This window comes from Hibiscus syriacus, unplaced genomic scaffold (genome assembly GCF_006381635.1).
Source record: "Hibiscus syriacus cultivar Baekdansim isolate YM2019G1 unplaced genomic scaffold, ASM638163v2 tig00111806_pilon, whole genome shotgun sequence".
Classification (NCBI taxonomy): domain Eukaryota; kingdom Viridiplantae; phylum Streptophyta; class Magnoliopsida; order Malvales; family Malvaceae; genus Hibiscus; species Hibiscus syriacus.
The window spans coordinates 488,886-514,523 of record NW_024063184.1 but is presented as its reverse complement, the minus strand read 5'-3'; the positions used below and the strand labels follow the sequence as shown (position 1 = coordinate 514,523).

Genomic DNA, 25,638 nt, shown 5'->3' with positions numbered 1-25,638 from the left:
TGACAATTCCTATAAAATATATTAAATAAATTCGGGCTATGATACCCATGTGACACGGACCATTAAAAAATATATCCCATGGAACTCATCATGCCGGCGTGACGAGTTTCATGAACACTGTAACATTTGTCGTATATCTCAAAATAAATATCATGTTGCCCTATTAGGCTAAATAATCCACCCGCCTGGATTATTTGCCAAAAATTTAACATTTTATTTATTCTTTCATCTGATTGGTATCTAATGAAACCAATCACACCATTTTTAGTTGTATTTTAGATACAAACCGCTAGAGATGGGATGAGTCGGGTTTTTAGTAAACCCGACCCAACCATAAAAATATACCTGATCTCTCTGAAACTTGATCCGACCCGAGATTAGAGTGACTTCACCTGATCCGAATTCCAATACGACTTTTTGAGATAAAACTCGAATCTAACTCGAAACAAATATATTTTTAAAAAATATTATCTTTATTCGATAACATATGGATATAATGGAAAAAATAATATAAAGAGGGATATCATTGTAATTATCATTAAATATATAATATATAATTATATTATTTTTTTAGATAATATATTTTTCACTCTAAACCCGAACTCGACCTGACCCGAACATATTCCTTATAAAAAAAACTGATATGATCCAATCCAATCCAATCTAATTTCTTTTAAAAACCCAACCATATATGATTGGATCATATCGAAACATATTGGATTTGGGTCTCGTACGTATCCCTAAACACCACAGAAGCACCCAATAACGAAAACAAAAGGAGAGAAATTGACAATAATCAAACGATCTAGATAATAAAGAAATTATTGTTTTTGAAGTTCCAAATTCGAGTATCATAAATACCTATTATCTTTAAACAAGTACTGTTTTATACTTACCCATATTAAAAAAAAAAGGAAAATGTAAATAAGAAAAAAAATTTAGGGGACAAAAGGCTGGGAAAGAAGAAATCTCCGCCATCGAAATTGTGCTTTTGGAGTCGGCTTTTCGCGCTCCCCGATATAGACAATAATCTCTGTAATGTAATCAAAACAATGAATCCACTCTTCATTCTTTATAATTTCTACAGTGAAAAGGTTTTTTTTTGGTTACTCTGTTTTTTAAACACCTTTTTCTTAGCCTTTGAAAATTCAAAATTATTAGGTCTATAGAAAATCAAACACGGACTTGTATTTGTAATCTGCTTCAATTGTAGGTGTATAACCGGACACAAGATGGAGCAGGACATACTGCTGCAACGCTACCGTCGCGATCGTCGGAAGCTCTTGGAGTTTTTGTTATCTTCCGGTTTAATAAAGGAAGTACGGTCGCCGTTGGGCTCCACTCCTCTCACCGATGCCGACTTCGACAAACTCAGTGCCGATTTCATCCTTCACTGCATTAAATCTGGTATGCTTCCCTTTCTGTCACTTTTACTTCAGAAAAATCGAATTGAGAAACAAAAAGAACGAATTCAGCTGGAAACACTAATTAGTAGTTTCTAGAATGATCCTTGTTTATTTATTTTTATTGCGACTGAAGCAGTGTTTGCATACTGAAAATATTATCAGGTGGAATTGTTGATGTTTCTGAAGCCTCTAAGATGTACTATGCGGAATCTGCTCAACCGATAATGGTAATATACCACTTTCTCATCTTAGTTGAAGTACATGTTTAACGTCTTTTACTGTTTGCTTTGCGTTCAAATGATTTGTATATAGTACTTTTTTCTTTATTTTTTTGCTTCTTTTGTCACGATATTTTCAAGTACTTGCACTCATTTGAGATTAGGTTTTCAACAAATAGAATTTAGAACTGTTATTAGGAATCCGGAGTTTTCATGCGAAACTCTATTGTTTTCTTTGACAATGAACAGAGTGAGAAACAAACTAGAACTTGTGCTATTAGAGTGTGGAGAATTGAGTTTGGTCTTTAATGCTGGTATTACATGCAGTGAGCAAAAGATACACTGTGACATAAGAGTCTTAAAGTTGTTTGTTTCTTAAATTGCAGATTCACTCTAGATTAGGAGATTTGTATTTTCTTACTTCTAATCCAGATATAGCTGGATCTCCACCTCGGCGGGTGCCACCTTCAACAATTGTAATCAGTAGCAACCATGCTTCTTCTTCATCTAGTAAGCTGAATTCTTTCAAGATGAAGAGTGTTGAAACTTATGGGGATGACTTTGGTTTGAAACACAAAGCAGAAGCAGCTTCACTTAGGACTCCATTAGGGGATTTTGAAATTCCTTCTCTTGGGTTACCTTCCCTCAAAACAGGTATTGGTTGGACAAACTTATATCAAAGTTTAATTAGAAGTTCATGAAACATTTAGGAAAAGTTTGTTTAATATTTATTTTCTTTCTTGTATTTACTTAATACCAACAATTTCATAAGGATGCTAATAATTACATCTCATCTTAGCATTTCTTGTTTGAATAAACTGATACATAGCTTCAGGATTTTTGAAGGATTGTCTGATGATGACTTGCGGGAATCAGCCTACGAGTTATTGATTGCTTCTATCTTTGCATCAGGGTACTTTCTCTCTTTCTCTCCCTGTCTATGAGTATGAGATGGTCCTGGTATGTGTATCCTATGTGATTTCAAAGAAATCTGATGACTGTATCTTACTAATATCTTTACCTCTTGACTTGACATCTAGTTACCATATTTGTCTCATGTTTTCTTTTTTGTTATCAGGGTCGACATGTTTCCTGTTGAGGATCGAAAGAAAGAAAAGAATTCTAAATTTTTGTCTAGATTAAAGAGTAAAAAGGAAAAATCACATTCACAACCTCAACCGTCAGAAAGATATGCAGGACTCGTTGATACTATTCGTGCGCAAATGCAGGCAAGCTATAAATCTTTTCCTTTTCTGCTTTAACTTTAATTGCATCTTATAGATATAGGTACTGTTTGAGAAAATACAATGAAGCATTCCAAGTTGTTACTACCCATGTTACGTGAAAACTGAAACCAGGTCTGGAAGAAACTTTATGAGTCCAATAATCAAGTGTATGTTGTGGTGTCAAAATGCATGCTACTTGTCTTTTTATAATAATGAGTTAGTCATGGTACAAGGAGTTAGTGTCAACAAATTTCTAACTCTTGAAATTCAGTTATCATCCATTAAACTAATTGTGAACCTATACATAAAAATAGAAGTATCATACATATTGAATAAGGAAAAAAGATGATGTAACATTTAATCATTTTTATTTGTATAGCTTGGTTTTAATCTTACGAGTAATTATTCTCCTTTACTAGGTTTCAGAAGCAATGCATGCATGCATTCAACGAAATATGGTACAACTTGCTGCAAGAAGAACATGGGGGCAAATTGATCTGCCTCAAATCTCATTAGAGCTCCTTATTGGGATTTTCAGATCTGATTTTCCTAATGAAAAATCTTATATACAATGGAAGCGTAGACAGGTATTATCGACTTTTTTGTATTTATATATTACTTATTTTTTAAAACAGTGAACTAAATCTGCCCTTAATTGGAGTTGAGAACTTCAATGAATTTGACTTATATAATGTATTTGCAAAGCTAAACATATTAAGGCTCTGATTGTTGTGTCGACATATGGAAGTGTTGTTTACATCATTTCATTAGAATCATAATTCCTCTACAAACTTTGATTGTTATGGTCATTTGTTGGGATTGAATCACTAACGATTAATGGGAAAGCTATAAACAATGGCCTTCCGTTGATTCTTGGGGCAACTTATGATGTTAAATAGATCAGTTTGACAAAGGGAGGTTGAAACCTTTTAGACTCATTAGACAAGAGACCAAGATCTTTAGTGTTTTAATAAAATACCAACTTAACTTTTTATTCATACCAAATATTTTCTTTAAATAAAGTTTACTTGAAATAAAAAGACTTGACCTAAAAGGTAAACACAATAAAAATGACTTAATTATATAAAATACTCATAAATAAAATCTAATAAAATAAAAAATTGATCCTAACAATAAAAAACTAACATCTTCGTAAAATATTAATAGTAATAATTATTTGATGTGTATAATTAGTCCCCTCTTGTATAAAGAGCTTGTCTGCAAGCTCAAAATTGCACACCTAATTTTTGGTCTTGATCCTTCTCTGGATCAAGATCATCTTCATTTGCTACCTTTAGGCATTGATGTCCTACTATGTAGGGTTTGTCACAGTTGTAGCAAAGACCTATAGATCTTCGTTTTGCTATCTCTACATGCCTCAACTTTTTAAGACAAGAGCTTGTTTTACTAACATTAGAATCCCTTGTCGATGCCCAGGAAACTGTGGTTGTTTCTGTCAAGATTCCTTCAGAATATTGCCACATTGTTCTTTTTAGATTGGTAACTCCTGTAATTGTTGTGTCTTCTCAAAGGCGCGACGAAGTTCATTGCTGGCACCAAATGTAGGGGGTTCTGCATCTCCACATCTAGTCTAATGGTGTCCATAAATCCTGCACTAAATAAGTGAACCTGTTGTTTTATGTGTGCTGAAGTAGCACATGTCGAAAGCAGTTGGAATTGCCATTGATATTCCTCCACCATTCTGGTTTATTTTAGATTAACCAGCTTAACTAAAGGATCACTACATATCGGTGGTCCAAATATAGGATTGCAATATTCCTTGAATACCACCTATGATAGGTTGGGTTCCTCTTGTTTTAATTGTAGAACCGCAATTGCGCTTCCCTCATCATGTGAAAAGCCACCAAACTAAGCTTGTCTATCTTTTTCGTTTGTTGATTTGAAAAATATTTCTCACATAGGTTCAACTAACTCAATGAATCTATCGTACCAACCCAAGTTGGACAGTCCAATTTAGTGTATTGCGGCACTATACTTGTTCCTACTGTTAGTTTTGGTCGACTGCTAGATTTTGATTTCTAGATTGGTTAACACCATCAGACCCTCCCTCAGGCTCTTTTTCGTTATTGCAATTGTGCCCAAGAAATTGTATTAGTTGTGAGATTTCCTACATCTTCGTCACATCCAAGACACTTGTATTCATTCTTGATTCAACTCCAATAATTTTGATTCAAATTATTCTACGGGTATGGAATCGCCAATGGTGATTGACTCTGAATACCATTGATATGAACTGTTGGAGAACCACACCCCAAAAGCAAGCTAGCTATTGAGAGAACTTAGGTTCATATAAACACCACAAGGAATCCCATGTTTTTCCTATGTGAGATCTAAGTTACATGTCTTGCAATTGACACACATCAATTCACCATGCTTTGTAGTCTTGCTACCCATGTGGGATGGCTTTCCACTAGGCAAACACTGAAATATCTTTTAGCTTGATTTTTGTTTGCACAGCGCTTGTGATCACTTATAGTATTCTTTCTTTTTTGTTGCTAAATTTTTCATTTCAAAATTTTGCTAGGAAGCAGATGCGATGCTGTCACTTATAAAAGTGACATGGTCTACTTTAGGCATCACTCATAAATTGCATAATGCTTTGTATGGTTGGGTTCTTGTTCAACAGGTATGTCTTATGTAATGTTTGTTGTTGCTTAATTTTAGCCTTTGCAATGATATATCATCTATGTGTTATGACCTTATTTATGTGTTCAAATCATATTAAAAATATTGTTTTTCATGAGCTTTTAACCGTTGGTATTTTCTCTATTGAAGTTTGTTCACACCGATGAAGGCACTCTGTTGGAGCATGCTGTTCTACAGTTCAAGAGAGTTGTATCTGCTGAAGAAGATGACTATAATGAAGGGCTATATATGAAAAGCATAACATGTTTAAAAGAAATGAATGGAAGTCAAACAAAGCAAAATCTGCTGCAGTCCATTTTCCTGTCCATAGGCACTTGGTGTGACAATAAACTACATGACTATCATCTACATTTTGGTGAGGTCTGTTACTTGTTTAGCTGACTTAAGTGTTTTTTTTGGTTGGTTCTATTTCCAGGCAATCCTTTTTGTTCAATAATTTTATTCTATTTCAGTTTTTGTTGTCTGATTATGATTTAATTTGGAAATATAAACCTGTTAATTATAAATAGTTTCTTTCCACAGAAACCTGCTCACTTCAGAAAGGTGATGGCTTTGGCTTCAGCTATTGGATTTCTCACTTCTAATGATTGTGCTGAGATTAAGGTTTGGTCGATCATGATTTCTTTCAAATCACGTACATTTTTAGTTCGATGGACCATGTTATTTAATGACCTGATAAGTTTTTAAAGTTTGGAACTTGTAAAAAGATGAAGCTCGTATTGATGTTGTAGAAATCAGAGTAATTCTCTGTAATTTCTTATTCTTTTCAATATGACAAATTACATATTTATATACAAATCATCTCTCTAAAGTAGGAAACTCTAAGAAAGGAAATATACTAATCCTAGGAGATATGATCCCTTAAAATAAGGGATTGTAGAATATTTACAGAATCCCTTAATTAAAGGATATTTACAGAATCATATATTTATATAATTCCTTCACTCCCCCTCAAGCTGGAGAATATACATTGTATAATCCCAGCTTGAATAGGAATTTATTGAAAACATGCTTTGGCAAAGCCATAGTAAGAATGTCTGCAACTTGTTCTTCTAAAGGAATGTATGAAAGTTTGGCTGTCTTTTTGTTAACTTGATCAGCAATAAAATGTCTATCAATCTCAACATGCTTTGTCCGATCATGTTAACTGGGTTCTTTGCAATTTGAATAGCAGATTGATTCACACAAAACTTCAAAGTGATCCTCTTGATTAGTGACAAGTTCTTTCAGTAGTTTAAGTAGCCAAATTCCTTTGCATATTCCCAATGCTAGTGCTATGAATTCAGCTTCAGCACTACTTGAAACAACAAATTGTTTCTTACTTCTCCAAGTTTTAAGGTTTCCCCAAACAAAGGTGCAGTAGCCACTAGTGGATCTCCTTTCAGTAAGGTCTCCGACCCAACTAGAATCTGTAAAGATCTTAACAGTTCTGTCTTGTTTCTTCTTAAACATTAAACCGTGTCCTGGAGTTTTCTTCAAGTACTTGAGAATTCTATTTGCTGCTGCCATATGCTCTTCAGTAGGATTAGTCATGTGTTGACTTATCACATTTACAGGAAATGTTATATCTGGCCTTGTCAAGGATAAATAAATTCGTTTCCCAACTAATCTTTGAAATTTCTCTTTGTCTACTAAGGACCCATCTTCTTTGTTAAATTTCAAGCTTGCCTCCATTGGTGTATCATTCGGCTTACAACCAAGAAAACCAATTTCTTTGAGTAAATCAAGTACATATTTTCTTTGGTTGATCACAAGTCCTTCTTTTGACCTTGCCACCTCCATTCCTAGAAAATACCTTAGCTTTCCCAAGTTCTTGGTTTCGAATTCCTTATTTAATAACTTCTTCAAATTGCAAATCTCTTCATCATCTTCGGTAAGAATTATGTCGTCCACGTACACAATAAGGATAGCTTTCTTATTTGTAGAAGTTACCTTGATGAAAAGAGTATGATCGGCAAGGGATTGCTTGTAGCCGTTTTTTAAGATGACTTTAGTGAACCTCTCGAACCAAGCTCTGGGTGATTGTTTTAACCCGTATAGAGACTTGTTGAGCTTGCACACCTTGTTACTTCCTTTAACAGACTTTAAGTCAGGTGGCAACTTCATATAAACTTCTTCTTCTAGCTTGCAATTAAGAAAAGCAATTTTTACGTCAAGTTGAATTTTCAATCGCAATTTACAATCAAACTTAGGAGTACTCGAATAGTATTCAGCTTCGCCACAGGTGCAAAAGTTTCTATGAAATCTATCCCATATGTTTGTGTAAAGCCTCTGACCACTAGTCTCGCTTTGTATCGTTGGATGCTACCATTAGAGTTGTACTTTACAGTAAAGATCCATTTACAGCCAACAACCTTTTTTCCTTGAAGAAGGTCAACGGTCCAAGTAGCATTTTTGTCTAGTGCACAAATTTCCTCTTCAACAGCCCTTCTCCATTTTGAATCCTTTAGAGCTTCACCTACGCTTGTGGGAACCTGTTCTTTATCCAAGTTTGCTGTAAATGCTTGAAAAGACGGCATCATTGAATTATAACCAGCAAATTTTTCAATAGGATGCTTGGTGCACTGTCTAACCCCTTTTCTAATAGCAATAGGGAAGTCATCTAGAATAGGGAAAGTGGACTTACTGATTTCTTCTTCTATTTTGGCAACTGGACCCAAATCCAATTCTCGGCAAGCATCAGATTGCAAAACAGCCTCAGGAATATGTTTTCTTTTCCTTGTATAGAAACGAAGCTGTTTGATTGGTGTTGTTTGTGGAATATTTTGAATGGGAGTAGGTGTATTTTCAGGAAGGGTATTTAAAGTGAGTATGGGTGATGTAGTGATAGGTACTACCGGTGGATTAATGGGAGTAGTTACATGTGACAAATCTGTAGGTAAGGACAAAATTGGTGGCAATTCTGAAGGTTGAGAATGAAGAGTAGGAGGAGATACCTGATGTGGCTGAAAATCCTTCCATGTCTCCCCCTGAATTTCAGCCTGAGTGAAATAGGGATCCTGCTCATAAAATGTTATATCCATAGTGGTAAAAAATTGTTTTGAAGCATTTATAACCCTTCTTAAGTGAAGAATACCCAACCAGTACACACTTTAATGATTTATGATCTAACTTGGACTTATTAGGAGCAATGTTTTGGATAAAAACAGTACAATCAAATATTTTAAGTGGAAGAATGGAGGAGATAGGTTTAAAATGAGGAAAGTATTGCAAAAATATAGATTGAGGTGTTTGAAATTGTAAAACCTTACTAGGCATTCGATTGATTAAGTATGTGGCAGTTAATAAGGCTTCCCCCCACAAATATTTTGGAACATTAGTGGTAAATAGAAGAGAACGAGTAACTTCAAGGAGGTGTCTATATTTTCTTTCGGCAATACCGTTTTATTGTGGGGTGTCAACACAAGAACTGATCTGAACTATGCACTTTTCCCTAAAAAACGCACCCAAAGACTTAGCAAAATATTCACTGTCATTATCAGATTTAAAGAGCTGAATTTTAGACCCAAATTGAGTGAGAACCATGTTATAAAATTGGGTAAAAACACCAGCAGTTTCAGATTTATCTTTTAGCAAATAAGTTGAAGTTATCCTACTGTGATCATCAATGAAAGTGATAAACCACTTACAATTATCAGCATTCTTCACCCGAGAAGGGCCTAAATATCACTGTGGATCAAAGCAAAAGGGTGAGATGGCTTATATGTAGAAGGAGAATAAGTTGATTTAGTATGTTTAGCAAGAGAGCAAACTTTGCAAGAAAAAGAATTTGGCCTTTTATGAATGAATAAAGCAAGAAAAACTTTTGCAAGATAGTGAAAACTAGGATGACCTAAACGATAGTGCCATAACATAACATTATCAACTTTTTCTAAAACGGTGAAAGATTTCGATTTTAGTGGAGGCAGCAAGAATGTAGAGATCATTCTGCAAGCTGGCCTTACCAATCATCTTCTTCGAGTTCAGTGCCTGCAAAGTACAATCAATATCATTAAAAATTGCAGAGCAGTGCAAGTCGGTGGAAAGTTTACTAACGAAAACGAGATTGCAAGCTAGATTTGGTTCGAAGAGGACATTTTTAAGTACAATATGGTCATTGAGAATAACAGTGCCATGTCCTTCTATTTTGCACAAAGAACCATCAGTCGTTTTGACAGCTCTACCAAAGTTTGGAAAAAAATTGCAAAACAAATCCTTTTATTACCAGTCATATGATCCGTAGCACCAGAATCGAGGATCCAATTAGGGGTCGACTGGGAGGAGAAAAAAACTTTAGCATGAGGTTTACCTTCTGGTTCTTTCATGACCAGATTACCTTCTGATTGAGCAGCAGAACCAGAAAAATTTTCTGGATTCGAAGTGATCTCCGGAGTAGGAGAAGAAGTTGTGGACATCGTCTAGGTTGGAAAGAAACCGTAACCTAAGCTGATACTATGTAGAAATCAGAGTAATTCTCTGTAATTTCTTATTCTTTTCAATAGGACAAATTACATATTTATATACAAATCATCTCTCTAAAGTAGGAAACTCTAAGAAAGGAAAGATACTAATCCTAGGAGATATGAACCCTTAAAATAAGAGATTGTAGAATATTTACAGAATCCCTTAATTAAAGGATATTTACAGAATCATATATTTCTATAATTCCTACAGATGTAAATATTCAAAGTTTGAGCTAATCTCAAGTTCAATTTAAGAATGTTACTTTTGGCTTGAGCTTCGTCAGATGATATTATTAAGTTCAACTACAGCTTCGCTTGGTTTGTTATGCTATAAGTTGAGCAAATAAAAACTATTTTCTTTTTACTGAGGTCATATTGGTATTAAAGGTTTAAATTGGTGTTAGCCTGGACTTGTTTACATCCCAGTTCCATCCTGTTTTGTTGGATGACCACGCCCTTCCACTGTGAGTAAGCAATTTGCTCATACCACGAACTGGTGTTTTCCTTGTGGCTGAACTCTTTTTGGTTGGACAATTTGGAGTTTGATCTGCACTTTCTACCCTTATTTGCAATTGCCAGTTTCTTACCATTTGGTGATGAAGCTTATATACATCTAATGACAATTTTTCCTCCATGCAGTTAACTGTCGATACTTCTGGCCAGAAGATTAAAAATTATGTAGAGAGATCTGTTGAAGCTGCAATTGGGAGGGTGAGTTTTTTATAATGCGACTATATGTACATAATCTCTCTCTCAAATGACCTATTCAAGCTGTTTATGGTTTTAGGTGGCAAATACCATTCTGGAATCTAAAGAAAAGATACATCCTTTGGTGCTACTTGCAAACCAACTAAGATTGGTTGCTGAGAAGGAGTTTAATATATTTTTCCCAGTATTTCGTCAGTGGTCTCCAGTATCTATAATGATCTCAGTGCAGAAATTACACCAATTTTATGGGGAAAGACTGGTTCGTTCCATTCAAATATAACTCTCTTTTAGTTGAACTTATATGGGTGGTATGCTGTATCTTTATTGGGAAACTATTCTTGTTAATGTGTAGATTTCGTTCTTAAAGGGAGCTTCATCTTTATCTGAAGACACTAGATCAGTGCTTTCTGCTGCTTATGTACTAGATCATGAACTTGGACGACTTTATACTTCTGCTCTTGAGGAACAGAAAGTGAAGCACTTTCCTAGACCATATTTGGACCATTATCAGGTTGTTTACATTTTTGGATATGTATTACTTATTAAAGTTTCAAGTATTCTGAATCATGTTTGTAGACTTATGTCTTCTCCGTATCATTCTAACTTTGTATCTATTACTGTATTTCTCCTTGTTATTTGTTTCCTGCAATATTACATTGTTATATATTTTTTCTGGTGTTCTTTATTCATGATTCATGAATTACTAGTTAGTGTTTTTCTTTTCAATGGAGAAGCAATTGTTTTTCTCCAAGGATTATGTACTTTTTAAACTCATTATTCTGATATTTAAACATTCTACCCTTTTTCTAATATTTTTTCTTGTTATAAGAAAAGCCCCGTGGGTCTTGATTTAAATGTGACCAATATCATGTCATTCAATCCTTATTTGGTCCTGTTTTAAGAATAACATGTTCAGTGAAATAGGGTGATCTTAGTGGTTCACATGCCGTTCTGTGAATTTCTGGTAATAAAAGAATTTTTTTTTATTTAGGGCTAATGATCTTAAACATTTCTTTTTGCATTTGATATTATTTTGGTTGATGCAAGTAGTGGAGTGGGTAATGGTATTGTTCAGGTTGGAAAACTTTCCTCATGGAAATATTTAGGAGCTAAACATTTCTGAGAAAAAGTGCTTTTGATGTATGGTTTAGACAATGATGTGATGCCTCAGTGGAGGATTGATTTTTATTTGCTTGTGTGCAGATTGAAAAAGTCTCGGGGCCAATAATTCTTGATTGGGTGATTGGCCAGCATGCTCATATATTGGAATGGACCAGAAGAGCATTAGAACTTGAGGTTGGTTCTATAGTAAGATTATGTTAATTTATTCTTTTTATGTATGGTAGCATGATATTAATTGATACTGAAACTGTATAGCTTTGTACCTGAACATGATTTTGAATTTTGGAGACAGCAATGGGAAATGAAACATTTGATGGACTCATTTACAATTTACAAATGCTCTTAAGGACTTCGTTTTTGCTTTGTCTCTAGCTCTTATTTGTTTTGTCTTTGATGTTGTTTGATTTTCCTGTTTCTGTCTGCAAGGGGTTCATTGCACAGACTTAACACTTATTTTCTTTCTTCTGGCTGTTTTTTTTCCTTTCTTTCTGCCTCCAAAAATTCTGCTGTGGTCACAATTCCTCGTGTCTCTTCTCCTGAGCTTCTTTTTTCAATGAGTGATTCAAGATGATAAAATTGGCCTACCTTTTGAATCAGTGTAGGCTTTTTTTTCTTTAATTGGATTTGATGCTGTTCTAGAACATGTTTGAATGTATGAAATTCAAGTTTCCAGCCTTAGTCCCTATTAAGGAAGAGTTACCATGAGTTGTTTCATTTTAAAATTGCTGGAACTCTGGCACAATGGCTGAACCACATCTGATTTCTTGGCATGTGCAGGATTGGGAGCCTTTATCATTTCATCAAAGGCAGGCAGCATCAATAGTTGAAGTTTTTAGGATATTAGAGGAGGTATGCTGTCTCTTGATATAAGGGTGGTAATTCTCCTGTGTGTTTTTTGTATGTAAAAATTTCCATCCCCATAGATTGCACTTTGATGGAATAGATGTCCTTGCCCTGGGACTCTCACCCTTGCTAATTTCCATGAGTATTAAATTAAATCTGTAAAAGAACTACCAAGTAGTTATAGTAATAACTCTATAGTTGTTCTTTTTATATTCTTGCATTCTACTATTTTATTTTTAAATTGTAGTAATTGAATCTTATTTTCTTAGTTGTATTTGTGGTTTATGGCCTCTTGAGTTGTTTGTCTCTTGTAACTGTGTTAACTTGCAGACAGTGGATCAACTTTTTGGAATGAATCTCCCTCTGGAAATCACTCATTTGCAAGCCCTTCTATCTATTGTTTTCCACACCTTGGATGGTTATCTGCAGAGAGTGCTCAACCAGTTAGGTATTGCCTATGCTTGCTTCTTATCATTGCATTGTGCTTGGAAAAGTTGGGCATCATCTTGCAATGATCTTCATGATGGTTATCATCTAATTGTTATTAGCTGAAAGCAACCTCTCCTCTCTATGACTGCCCCTCTTCTTTGAAGTCCTTGGTCCTCACTCTAGGTTGTAGCCAATTCTTTTGTTCATAAATGTGTAGTGGTATCTATGCAGTCAGGATCCAGGTTGCTCTTTGTTTATTTAATTTGTTTGTTAACACCATGGATTTTCTATATTCCTTTACAATATATGTGTGTGTGACTGTGTGTGATAGAGAGTCCTAACACTTATCTTTATTATTATTATTTAAATTGTGGAAGTTCCTTCTAGTCTATTGCTCATGTTACCTTATTTATTTTACCATGTGATGATAATACATTAAATGTTGCATCCTGAGCTTCTTTTTCAATGAGTGATTCAAGATGATAAAATTGGCCTACCTTTTGAATCAGTGTAGGCGTTTTTTCTTTAATTGGATTTGATGCTGTTCTAGAACATGTTTGAATGTATGAAATTCAAGTTTCCAGCCTTAGTCCCTATTAAGGAAGAGTTACCATGAGTTGTTTCATTTTAAAATTGCTGGAACTCTGGCACAATGGCTGAACCACATCTGATTTCTTGGCATGTGCAGATTGGGAGCCTTTATCATTTCATCAAAGGCAGGCAGCAATAGTTGAAGTTTTTAGGATATTAGAGGAGGTATGCTGTCTCTTGATATAAGGGTGGTAATCTCCTGTGTGTTTTTTGTATGTAAAAATTTCCATCCCCATAGATTGCACTTTGATGGAATAGATGTCCTTGCCCTGGGACTCTCACCCTTGCTAATTTCCATGAGTATTAAATTAAATCTGTAAAAGAACTACCAAGTAGTTATAGTAATAACTCTATAGTTGTTCTTTTTATATTTTGCATCTACTATTTTATTTTTAAATTGTAGTAATTGAATCTTATTTTCTTAGTTGTATTGTGGTTTATGGCCTCTGAGTTGTTGTCTCTTGTAACTGTGTTAATTGCAGACAGTGGATCAACTTTTTGGAATGAATCTCCCTCTGGAAATCACTCATTTGCAAGCCCTTCTATCTATTGTTTCCACCTTGGATGGTTATCTGCAGAGAGTGCTCAACCAGTTAGGTATTGCCTATGCTTGCTTCTTATCATTGCATTGTGCTTGGAAAAGTTGGGCATCATCTTGCAATGATCTTCATGATGGTTATCATCTAATTGTTATTAGCTGAAAGCAACCTCTCCTCTCTATGACTGCCCCTCTTCTTTGAAGTCCTTGGTCCTCACTCTAGGTTGTAGCCAATTCTTTTGTTCATAAATGTGTAGTGGTATCTATGCAGTCAGGATCCAGGTTGCTCTTTGTTTATTTAATTTGTTTGTTAACACCATGGATTTTCTATATTCCTTTACAATATATGTGTGTGTGACTGTGTGTGATAGAGAGTCCTAACACTTATCTTTATTATTATTATTTAAATTGTGGAAGTTCCTTCTAGTCTATTGCTCATGTTACCTTATTTATTTTACCATGTGATGATAATACATTAAATGTTGCAGTTGAGACAAATCATCTCTACCCATCAGCCCCTCCTTTGACTCGTTACACTGAGACAATTATTCCACTAATTAAGAAGAGGTTGAATGAGTACAAAATTATAGATGACAATGTGCTTGATAGATTGAAGGAATTGACAATACCCAAACTCTGCATCCGGCTGAACACCCTTCAGGTAAGTGTGATATTTTTTAAAGGCATTGCTCATTAAGTGCTACAATTTATCGTTTTACAAACAAACAAATTTAAAGTATCCTCACTCTTGTTGAAGGAACCCTCCCTCTTGATTATGAAGTTTAACTCATTGACTTATACATTGTAAATTTTCCTTTCCACCAAAAACCTAATTTAGTCTGAGCTAAAGCATTGAGTTCTGTAGAAAACAGACTCTGCAGAAAACAGACTGTAGAAAACAGACAATTCTGTTATTTTTATTCTTGTGTACATTCAGTAGAACATATTACATATTTATATACAAATTATGCCTTTAAACTAGGAAACTCTAAGAAAGGAAACTAATCCTAGGAGATGTAATCCCTTGAAATAAGGGATTGAAAAACAGAAAATAATTACAGAATCTCTTAACTTAAGGGATTGACAACTCATTTCTATAATTCCTACACTCCCCCTCAAACTGGTGTATATATGTTGTATATACCCAGTTTGAATGACATCTCATCAAAAGTCACTCGTGGAAGGGCTTTGGTGAAGATATCTGCCAGCTGTTTCTTCGTCGGAATGTACTGCAGTTTTGCAACTCCATTGTTGACCTTCTCGTAAATAAAATGTCTGTCTATCTCAATGTGTTTCGTTCTATCATGCTGCATTGGGTTGTTTGCTATACTCATAGTTGATTGACTGTCACTAAAAATCTCAAAATTCTTCTTGTCATCTAAGTCTAGTTCTGTGAGCAGTCTTTTAATCCACATTCCTTCGCATATTCCGAGAGCCATTGCTCTAAACTCTGACTCAGCACTACTTCGAGAGACAACAGCTTGTTTCTTACTTCTCCAAGTCACCAAATTACCTCAAACGTAGGTACAGTAGCCACTAACTGACCTTCTATCAGTTAATTCACCTCCCAAGCTTGCATCCGTATAAACCTTCACTGTTCTGTCTTGATTTTTTCTAAATATAAGTCCAGCTCCTGGGGTAAATTTCAAGAACCTTAAAATTTTGTTAACAACTTCCAAATGTTCTTCTCGAGGATCACTCATATGTTGGCTGACAATGCTCACTGAGTATGCAATATCAGGCCTGGTCAGTGAAAGGTAGATTAACTTCCCAACTAACCTATGGTAGGTTTCCTTGTTTACTGGATTTCCAGTCCTTTCCTTGCAAAATTTCGAGCCTGGCTCCATTGGAGTTTCAACTGGTTTGCAGTCGAGCATCCCAGTTTCTGCAAGAAGATCCAAAACATATTTACGCTGGTTTATAACCAGCCCTTCCTCGGACCTTGCAACTTCCATACCCTGGAAATACCTCATACTCCCTAAATCCTTGGTTTCAAACTCCTTTGCAAGATTCATCTTTAGCTTTTCTATTTCTTCTATATCACTGCCAGTTATAATCATATCATCTACATAGACAATTAGGGTTATTACCACTCGGTGTAATTTTCTGAACAATGTGTGATCCGCTTGGCTTTGTTTGAAACCATTATGTGTCATAGCCTTAGCAAATCGATCAAACCAAGCCTTGGGAGACTGTTTTAAGCCATATAAGGATTTATTGAGCTTGCACACAGTTTTCTTAGTGACCTTTCCTTAATGGGGGGACCTCCATGTATACCTCTTCTTCAAGGTTCCCATTCAGAAAAGCATTCTTTATGTCCAGCTGATGCAATTTCCAGTCCATGTTAACAGCTACTGAAAACAATATTCTGATGGTATTCAATTTTGCAACCGGTGCAAGTCTCCTGGTAGTCGATGCCATAGGACTGAGAAAAACCTTTAGCAACCAGCCTTGCCTTGTATCTTTCCACACTCCCATCCGAATGATATTTGACTGTGAATATCCACCTGCATCTAACAGCTCTCTTCCCTTTTGGCAAATTTGTCAAACTCCATGTCTTATTCTTTTGCAACGCTTTTATCTCTTCTTCCACAGCCTTTTTTCACTCAGGAGATTGAAATGCTTCTGTCACATTTCTTGGGATTTTCACAGTGTTAATGCTGGCAGTGAAGGCCCTGAAATTAGACTGTAATTTCCCATATGCAACATACTTATTTATGGGATGAGCAGTGCATTTTCTTACCCCTTCCTAATAGCAATAGGAAAGTCATCAAGATCAACAGTAGTAGCCTCTTGGTAACCATCATTACCTTCTGTTTCAGGTGCAACAGGATCCGAATCTGGTTCTTGGCAAATGCTAGGCTGACTGATTTCTTCAGCAACATCTTTCCTTCTTCTTGAGTAAAAACTGAGTTGTTTCGGTTGGGGAGTTATGGTTTCAGGGTCATTGTTAGGTGCATTTTTGGTAGTGGTGGAAGGTGTTTTGCACGGACTAGAGTGCTGAGATAAGGAGGAAGGTAATTCATCAGAGTTATTTAGGTTATTCCCATCACCCTCCTTAGGAACTGGGACAGTGCTAGCTGGCTTTGGAGAGACAGTAATAGGTAAGGAAAGGATAGGCTGTAAAGAAATATCGGTTTGAACAGGTTGAAATTCCTTGTAACTAATAGGCTGTAAAGAAATATCGGTTTGAACATGCTAAAATTCCTTGTAACTCTCCCCCTGAATTTCTGTTCCTGAAAAATAAGGTTGATTTTCAAAAAATGTAACATCAAAGGAGACATAGGTCTTTTTTGTGGAAGGTGAGTAACACTTGTAACCCTTCTGACTCGAAGAATAGCCCAAGAACACACACTTTATGGACCTAGGATCTAATTTCCCTCTGTTGTGGATATGAACAAAGGTTGTACACTCAAACACCCGAGGAGAAAGACTTGAGTTTAAATGTTTAAAATGGGGATACAGCTGAAACAGAACCTTAGTAGGAATTTTGAAATCTAAGGTCTTACTTGGCATTCTATTGATGAGGTAAGTGGGTTGTAAGAAGAGCTTCCCCCCAAAGATACTTAGGAGCATTAGCAGCAAACATAAGAGACCTAGTAACCTTTAGAAGATGTCTATTTTTCCTTTCTGCTATCCCGTTTTGTTGAGGTGTGTTGACACAAGAAGTAAGGTGAACAATGTCTTTTTCCTTAAAGAAATACCCAAGGGTTTTATTCAAATACTCACTCCCATTGTCACTCCTTAGAATTTTGATTTATGTGTTAAATTGGGTTTTAACTTTTTGATAAAAACTTTTAAAGAGAGACTCAACCTCAGATTTTTCTCTCATTAAGAAAACCCATGTTGTCCTAGAGTAATCATCTATAAAAGACACAAACTACTTATACCCAGAAATACTTTTGATGGGAGAAGGGCCCCAAATGTCACTATGGATGATGGAAAAAGGTGTTGGTTCAAATTTGGCTGGAATATATGGTTTTCTGGTGTGTTTGACCATTTGACAAATTTCACAGGAAAACAAAAATGGATCTTTATTAATGAATAAGTTCGATAACATTTTGGAAAGATAGAAAAAATTAGGATGACCTAATTTAGAGTGCCATAACATAATTTTATTGGTATTGAGATCAGAAGATAAAATTGGTTTCCTAAGAGCTCTGGATAAGGCATGATTATGAGATGCTTTACCTCCAAGGGTGTACAATCCTTTGCCCAGCCTAGCACTGCCAATCACCCTCTTCGAGCCCTGTGCCTGAAAAATGCAATCACCAGTACCAAACACAACATTACAACTAAAATCTTTAATTAATTTGCTGACTGACAATAGATTGCTTGCAAGTCTAGGAACATAGAGGACATTATGAAGTAGTAGATTTTTGTTTAATGTAACAGAACTACTCCCTTTGACTGTAGTGAGAGAGCCATCTGCTATTTTGATAGAAGCTGGTAAGCTGCTTTCACTATATTCCTCCAAGAGATCAATATTTCCAGTCATATGATCTGATGCACCCGAGTCTATTATCTATTGTACCGAGGAAGCATATGGATTATTTCCATCAGTAGTAGTATAAGTCACATTTGTAGGCTTGGCTGTCATACTGCTCAAAATCTGCTGCAGTTCCTCTATCTGTTTCTTGCTAAAACTGCTTGAGGAATCATCTTGAGAGGCAATATGAGGCTCCTTTTGAAACCTGGACCGTGTGGGCTGCCAATCGGCTGGTTTTCCGTGCAGCTTCCAACATTGATCTATCATATGGCCTGGCTTCTTACAATGTTCACAACAAAGGCGATTTTTCCTCTGTTGCTTTGAAAATTTGAAATTTGAAATCTGAAAATCAGATTGAGAGGGGCTGGTCTGGGAAGTGATTTCGGATGCTGAAGGATCCGGATTAGCCATGAAAAAAAATAGAGTTGAATAAGAATTGATTTAAAGAGAAGCGGAAATCGGATTAATCGCTCTAACCTGATACCATGTAGAAAACAGACTGTGTAGAAAACAGACAAGTCTGTATTTTATTCTTGTGTACATTCAGTAGAACATATTACATATTTATATACAAATTATGCCTCTAAACTAGGAAACTCTAAGAAAGTAAACTAATCCTAGGAGATGTAATCCCTTGAAATAAGGGATTGAAAAACAGAAAATAATTACAGAATCTCTTAACTTAAGGGATTGATAACTCATTTAGATCGGGAAATTTCAAGCTGAATGCAACCTGAGATCAGCCATTTCAACATTGGTCAAAATCAATTAGACTTTTACATGATTTTCCAAAGTTGCATTCCTGCCTCCTGAATTCTCTATTTGTTTTAGCTTTTGATTTGGCTGTATTTGTTCTTATATTTAGCCGGTATTGATGCGGGCTGTTTTAACTTTTTGGATAACTAAATATTTCCATTTTATTTCTTGTAAAGAATATTTTGAGTTGTTTGTGGATCTCCAAAATTACTCCATTATTATTATTTAGATTGGGTACATCATTTAAGATTGGCACTTGCAAGATTTCTAAAACAAAATGGTTCTTTAACTAGGGTGTTACTTCAGATAATAAGTTTTTCTCTCCATACTTTTTTTTTCTCTATTACTTGCTTTTATCTGTGATAATTTCTAGTCATGGGTCATATTTCTGTAGCTTTGGTATTAAAATGTGAAATTATCAGAACATTGTCAACTTATGCCTGTGCAATCTTTCGGGTTTCTGTGCAGTATATTCAGAAACAGATTGGCCAACTTGAAGATGGCATTCGTAACTCTTGGGCAGTTGTGAGGCCATCTCTTGACCAAACAATGGGTAAGTTCTATATGCAATAAAAGCATGAAGGCATTTATTTATGAAAGTAAAGGATGATTGTTCGAAGAACAAGATGATTCTACTAGGTAAAGTGTGGATGAAGTGTTAACGGCGCATTAGTTCTGGATGTTTTATGCGAATGGTCATTTATAGGGGATAAATAGATCTATATGAAACAGCATTAAGAGCATCATTAGCTACAACATGAACTTTCTTTTGAAGTGAAAAGAAACTCTGCAATTGAGCTGGATTTTGAAGGCCATTATATTCATTTTTTTTTCATGATGATTAATGAACTTTTAAGCATCTTTTGTATTTTATTTTTATATTTAGATTTTTCCCTCCTTTCCACATTTTATGGTTAAGTCCAGTGATAATGAAGTAGGACGTTGTTTGTTATGATCTTGATAGTTTTCTTTGATTCATCTAGCTGAGAAAGAGCCTGTTGAGATTTTGGAAAGTGACTCACTAACACATCATGAAGCAGTAGATGAGCTCTTTGGTACCACCTTTAGCATCATAAGGGATACTGCTAAAGATATTGGCCAAAAAATTTGTGACTTGATTGGTGAGCCTGTTCCATTACTGCAAAAACTGAATTTTCTCTTTATTTTCTAATCTTAGTTACTGAGATATAATCCTACCTATACTATTACTAAATTTCAACTTCTTTCTATATAAATTACTTACAGGAACAAGGGTTGTGTTTTGGGATCTAAGAGATGAGTTCCTGTATCATTTATATCGCGGCAATGTTGAAAGCACTCGGTTGGAGAATTTCCTTCCTGACTTTTGACATAGTAAGACTCCAAAGTAGATGGCTTCTGCCTCCCTCCCATCTCTCTATTTCTCTCTTTTGTTGTATGCATGGTTGCACCTATGAATATTTTCATGTGTTTTTAGAAATTTTCATTTCCATGTTATTAGTTTTTACTTTTTGCTACCCCTGTTAAAAATGTGCTGATGATATTGGCAAAGCTTGAATGCAGGTTCTGGACAATGTGTGTGGTTTGATAGATGATGCTGTTAGAGATCTTGTGGTTTTAAGTATTTATAAGGCTTCATTGGTATGCTTGTGGTGACCTGTGATCTTTTAATTCCCTTTTTTAACAACCTAATTTTTGTTTACATTCATGGTTCAGGAAGGCTTTGTTTGGGTATTGCTTGATGGAGGTCCTTGCCGTGCCTTCTCTGATTCGGATATCATCCTAATGGAAGAAGACCTGTTGATGCTAAAGGTTTGTATTGCATGACAATCTGCATGATTCACTTTGATCATTAGTACCTTCCTATTCAATAAGCAACACACTTTCTATGCATGTATTACTTATATTATCATATATGAATGGTCTCTTAGCTAAGAGAACTGTGTTGCTTTGTTCTAGGAATTTTTCATCGCTGATGGAGAAGGCCTCCACCGTTCATTAGTTGAGCAGGAAGCAAAATATGCCGAACGCATTCTTCACATGTTTTCTCTTCAGGTTGGCTAGCTCGACTCGAGTGTTTCTTGTGTATAGTGAATTGCTAGTACTTTAGTTAATCATCGCTTTTGGCAGACCGAAACTGTTCTTCAAATGCTAATGACTGCAAGTGAGCTGATTTCAATGGGATTAGATTCAAACAAGCAAGGTCATACGAATATGGGAGATGCTCACACATTAATGCGAGTATTATGCCACAAGAAAGATAGAGAGGCATCAAAGTTCTTAAAAGTGCAATATCAGCTACCCATGTCTTCAGGTAATACTTTGCGTGCAATGTTTTGACATATATGAACTATTTACCAGGAACACAGTTAATTGCATCACATATCCTCAAAGTATGATCCTTATTTTAAATTGATCCTTAAACTTTTAAATATTCCAATTTCATCCCTAAACTATGATTACCATTCTAAATTAGTCGTCAAACTTCTAAACATTTCAATTTCATCCCCAAACTACGACATTCTAAATTGGTCCCCAAACTTTTTGAAGATTCCAGCTTCATCCCAAACTATACATATACACTAATGACATCCCTTGTTAATAAAATCGTTAGGCCAAGTTATATTATTATATATTTGATAAAATAAAATTTAGTTTAAATTATGGTTGAAACTAATTATATGTTTGGATGAATTTGGGGATGAAATTGGAACATTCAAAAGTTTGGATACCAATTGAGGGTCATAGTTTAGGGATGAAATTAGAATGTCTAAAAGTTTAAGGACTAATTTAGACTGAAGTCATATTTTAGGGATAAAATTGGAATATTCAAAAGTTTAAGAACCAATTTAAACTGATGGTTATAGTTTGGGGACATATGATGCAATTAACTCCCAGAAACATAAATGCATTGAAAGAAAAGACTATCCAATCTGATTGTTTTGTGACATGTATGAACTATTTTCCAGAAACATAAAGTAATTGAAAGAAAATAATATTTAAGAAACAAAGTAATTCCTAGAATGTAATTAATGTTTACCAGGCCATATTCGTTAAATAATTTTTAGTATCCTCATGTTAGGATTCTAGTTCTTTTGTCTTGTACTTTTCATTAGGATGCAGCAGTTCATAGTGTGGGTGTTGAGTAAAACCATCATAGGTTTATTTATAAACTGGTTGCATGCTGAATTTGACTGATGAATCCTTGATTAGATTACGACGATGCTCCCTTAGAGGATTCAACCTCAAAATCACCTCGTATATCAGATGTTCTTAAGCGAAGCACCTCGATTCGGTGGAATAAGAAAGGCGGAAGTACTTTTAAATCAGTGAAGAAGACAATTCAAGGAGCAACAAATGAAATCAGAAATGTTGGAAGGTAATGAAGCTTCACATTCATGTATTAAAAAGGCTTCATTTAGCTTCATGGAATCTCGGTAGAGTTTTTTTTTTTGTAGTTGTTCCCTTGTGCTCGGAAATAAGTTGGATCTCTAAAACCAATTTATTTGTAGTTCCATATAAGTAGGGATGGACCTAGAGGGGGCGGGTGAGGGAGATTGTCCCCCTTAAAATTTTTAAATTCTTATATATTTTATATATTTTCTTTGTATTTTCGGTTAAAAATCTGTTTTCGCCTTCTTAAAATTTTACAAGTTTGTCTCCCCTTTAAAATTTTACAAGTTCGTCTCCTCTAACATAAAATCACACGCTCGTCCTTACATAAAATGGTGAATAGTGGTAACAGTGGGCAGGGACTTGCGCATCATGCATACAACTTGCCTAACAAGTAAATAGGGTTGCACAGAAGTCGGATTTTAATCCGATCCGGATCAGTTTTTATCCGATCCGGTTTTTTCCCATAGAAAAAAATCAGTTTATAAAATAACCGGTTCGGTTTCTAACCGGTTTGGAGGGCCGGATATCCTAATCGGTTTCGGTTTTAAAAAAACCGGTTATAAAAAAACTGATTTTAATATTATTAAAATTATATCGTCATCAATTGCAACAAAGTTTATGATAATTTGTTGAAAACATTTTGATATTTCGATATAACAAATTAAGTTAAATGAATTTTAAGATTTTCCAAATGATTTTCTAAGCATATTCGATATAATTATTCGAATATTAAAACATTATTCCAAATATTTCAAAAATCATTTTTAATCGTTATTTAAGTGTAAAATTAAGTTTTAATTTTAAAATAATTTCAAAATAATCTTTCGGACAAAACCCCCCAACGGATATATTAATGGCTAGTTTTTTAAATCCAGACCGATTTTTTTTTCCGGATAAAAATCGGTTTTTTATCCGGTAAAAAAATCAGTCTAGGTTTTTTTCTCTAAACCGGTTTAAAAAAATCCGATCTGGTTAAAAAAAATCGGTTTTTCCCAAATCCGGTTTTGGATATTTTTTTCGCAAAATCGGATATTCGGATTTTTTGTGCACCCCTACAAGTAAATACTATAAGTTTTTTTCTATAGTGATCAAACTGGAAATTTTCATTTTCCGGTCGGGGGATTATCATTTGGTTTTGTTTCTTCTCTACCAAAAATCCTTTTATAAACGATCTACTCATTGAAAATAGGTGAGCATTGTTTCAGCTTAGTATTATCATTTGACTTCGTTACTGAAATAATAATAAGGGTAAATTATACGGATGATTTTTTATGTTTCAGTTTGTCTGATTTCGGTCACTGATTGAAAAAAAAGGTGGTTTTGGTTCCTTACATTATTGATATGTTCGGTCGTTAACTCTTATTAACTCATTAATGGAAATTTAAGTTGACAATTAAAAAAATAAAATTATTAGGGTAAACTATATGGGATTAAAATTATTCTTATTTTGAACTGTTACTCAAATTAAACAGATTGAAAATATAAGGAACTGTACATATAGTTTACCTTAATAATTTCATTTTTTAGTTGTTAACTCAGATTTTTTTTAATAGATTAACGAAAGTTAATTGTCGAGAGATCAAAATTGTTTTTTTTAAATCAGTGGTTGAATTTACAAAATAAAAGTTTTCTCGTCAGGAGAAAAAGACTCCAGCCAAGAATCCTCTTTCTATGGTAGAATTAAACTGAAGTTTCTTCACTATACTCATTCGAACTAAAGCAGACGTATCAGAAGTGTTGAAAGATAAAAAACACTTTTTTTTTGCCTATAAAAATTATTTTTTGTCTGTTAAATCACTCAGTTCAGTAAAAAATCTAATAAGAAAAAGAAACAAGAAATGGAAACAAGTAAAGTATTTCGAGATAAGGACTTTTGCAAGCTTCCAAGATGTAAGCTTAAAAACTTGCTCGAATACGTACACTCCGTGAACCAACCATTTCGACTATAGTATTGGTTTTAGGGCGTGGCAACTTTTTTTTTTAATTACAACCTCACAATTTGTCAATTAAAACAAGCAAAGATATTTCTATTTTATTGCATCATTTTCTCATGTAATTTCCTTGATATTATAGTTTCATCATAACACATCCATTAATGTAATTTATTTTAGGGTAAATTACATGTTTAATACCTATTTTAGTATCTCACCATTAAAAACTTAAGGGGTGACACCTTTTTTAAGGGTGAATTGTATCATTCATCACTCAACTATCTTCTTACTCCTATTTTAGTCATTAAAGTTTAATTTTTTTTTTCAATTTAATTACTCAATTTTCATATTACTCTTAATTTAATCATTCTAACTTTCACAATTATTTTTTAATTATATATTAATAAAAATAATAATAAAAATGTCATGCCAAAAAATTATTAATAAAATAAATTAGAGTGGTTAAAATATGAGCAATTTGAAAGTTGAGTAGTTAAATTGAAAATTTTTAAACTTTAGTACCAAAATAGGAGTAAGAAGATAGTTGAGTGATGAATGATGTAATTTTCCCATAAAAAATGCAATGTCGTTGAGTTTTTAACGACAAGGTACTAAAATGAAACAAAAACTAATTGTTAGGTATGGTTTTGAAAAAACTGAAAGTTTAGGTACTAAAATGGATCAAAGCTGATAGTTTATGTACTAAAACGAATCAAAATTAATAGTTTATGTACTAAAACAAATCAAAACTAATAGTTTAAGTATTAAAACGAATCAAAATTAATAGTTTAAATATTAAAACGAATTAAAACTAATAATTTAAATACTAAACGCGTAATTTACCCATAGTTTTATCAAGACGCTCTCTTTTTGAGCTAAGATTTGTACGGACTATAG

General features: G+C 34.4%; 1 pseudogene; it reads left to right on the top strand.

Moving 5' to 3' along the window:
• The first annotated feature begins 1,092 nt into the window (after positions 1-1,092).
• Positions 1,093-22,960, top strand: LOC120170994 (annotated as a pseudogene).
• Positions 22,961-25,638: the final 2,678 nt, after the last annotated feature.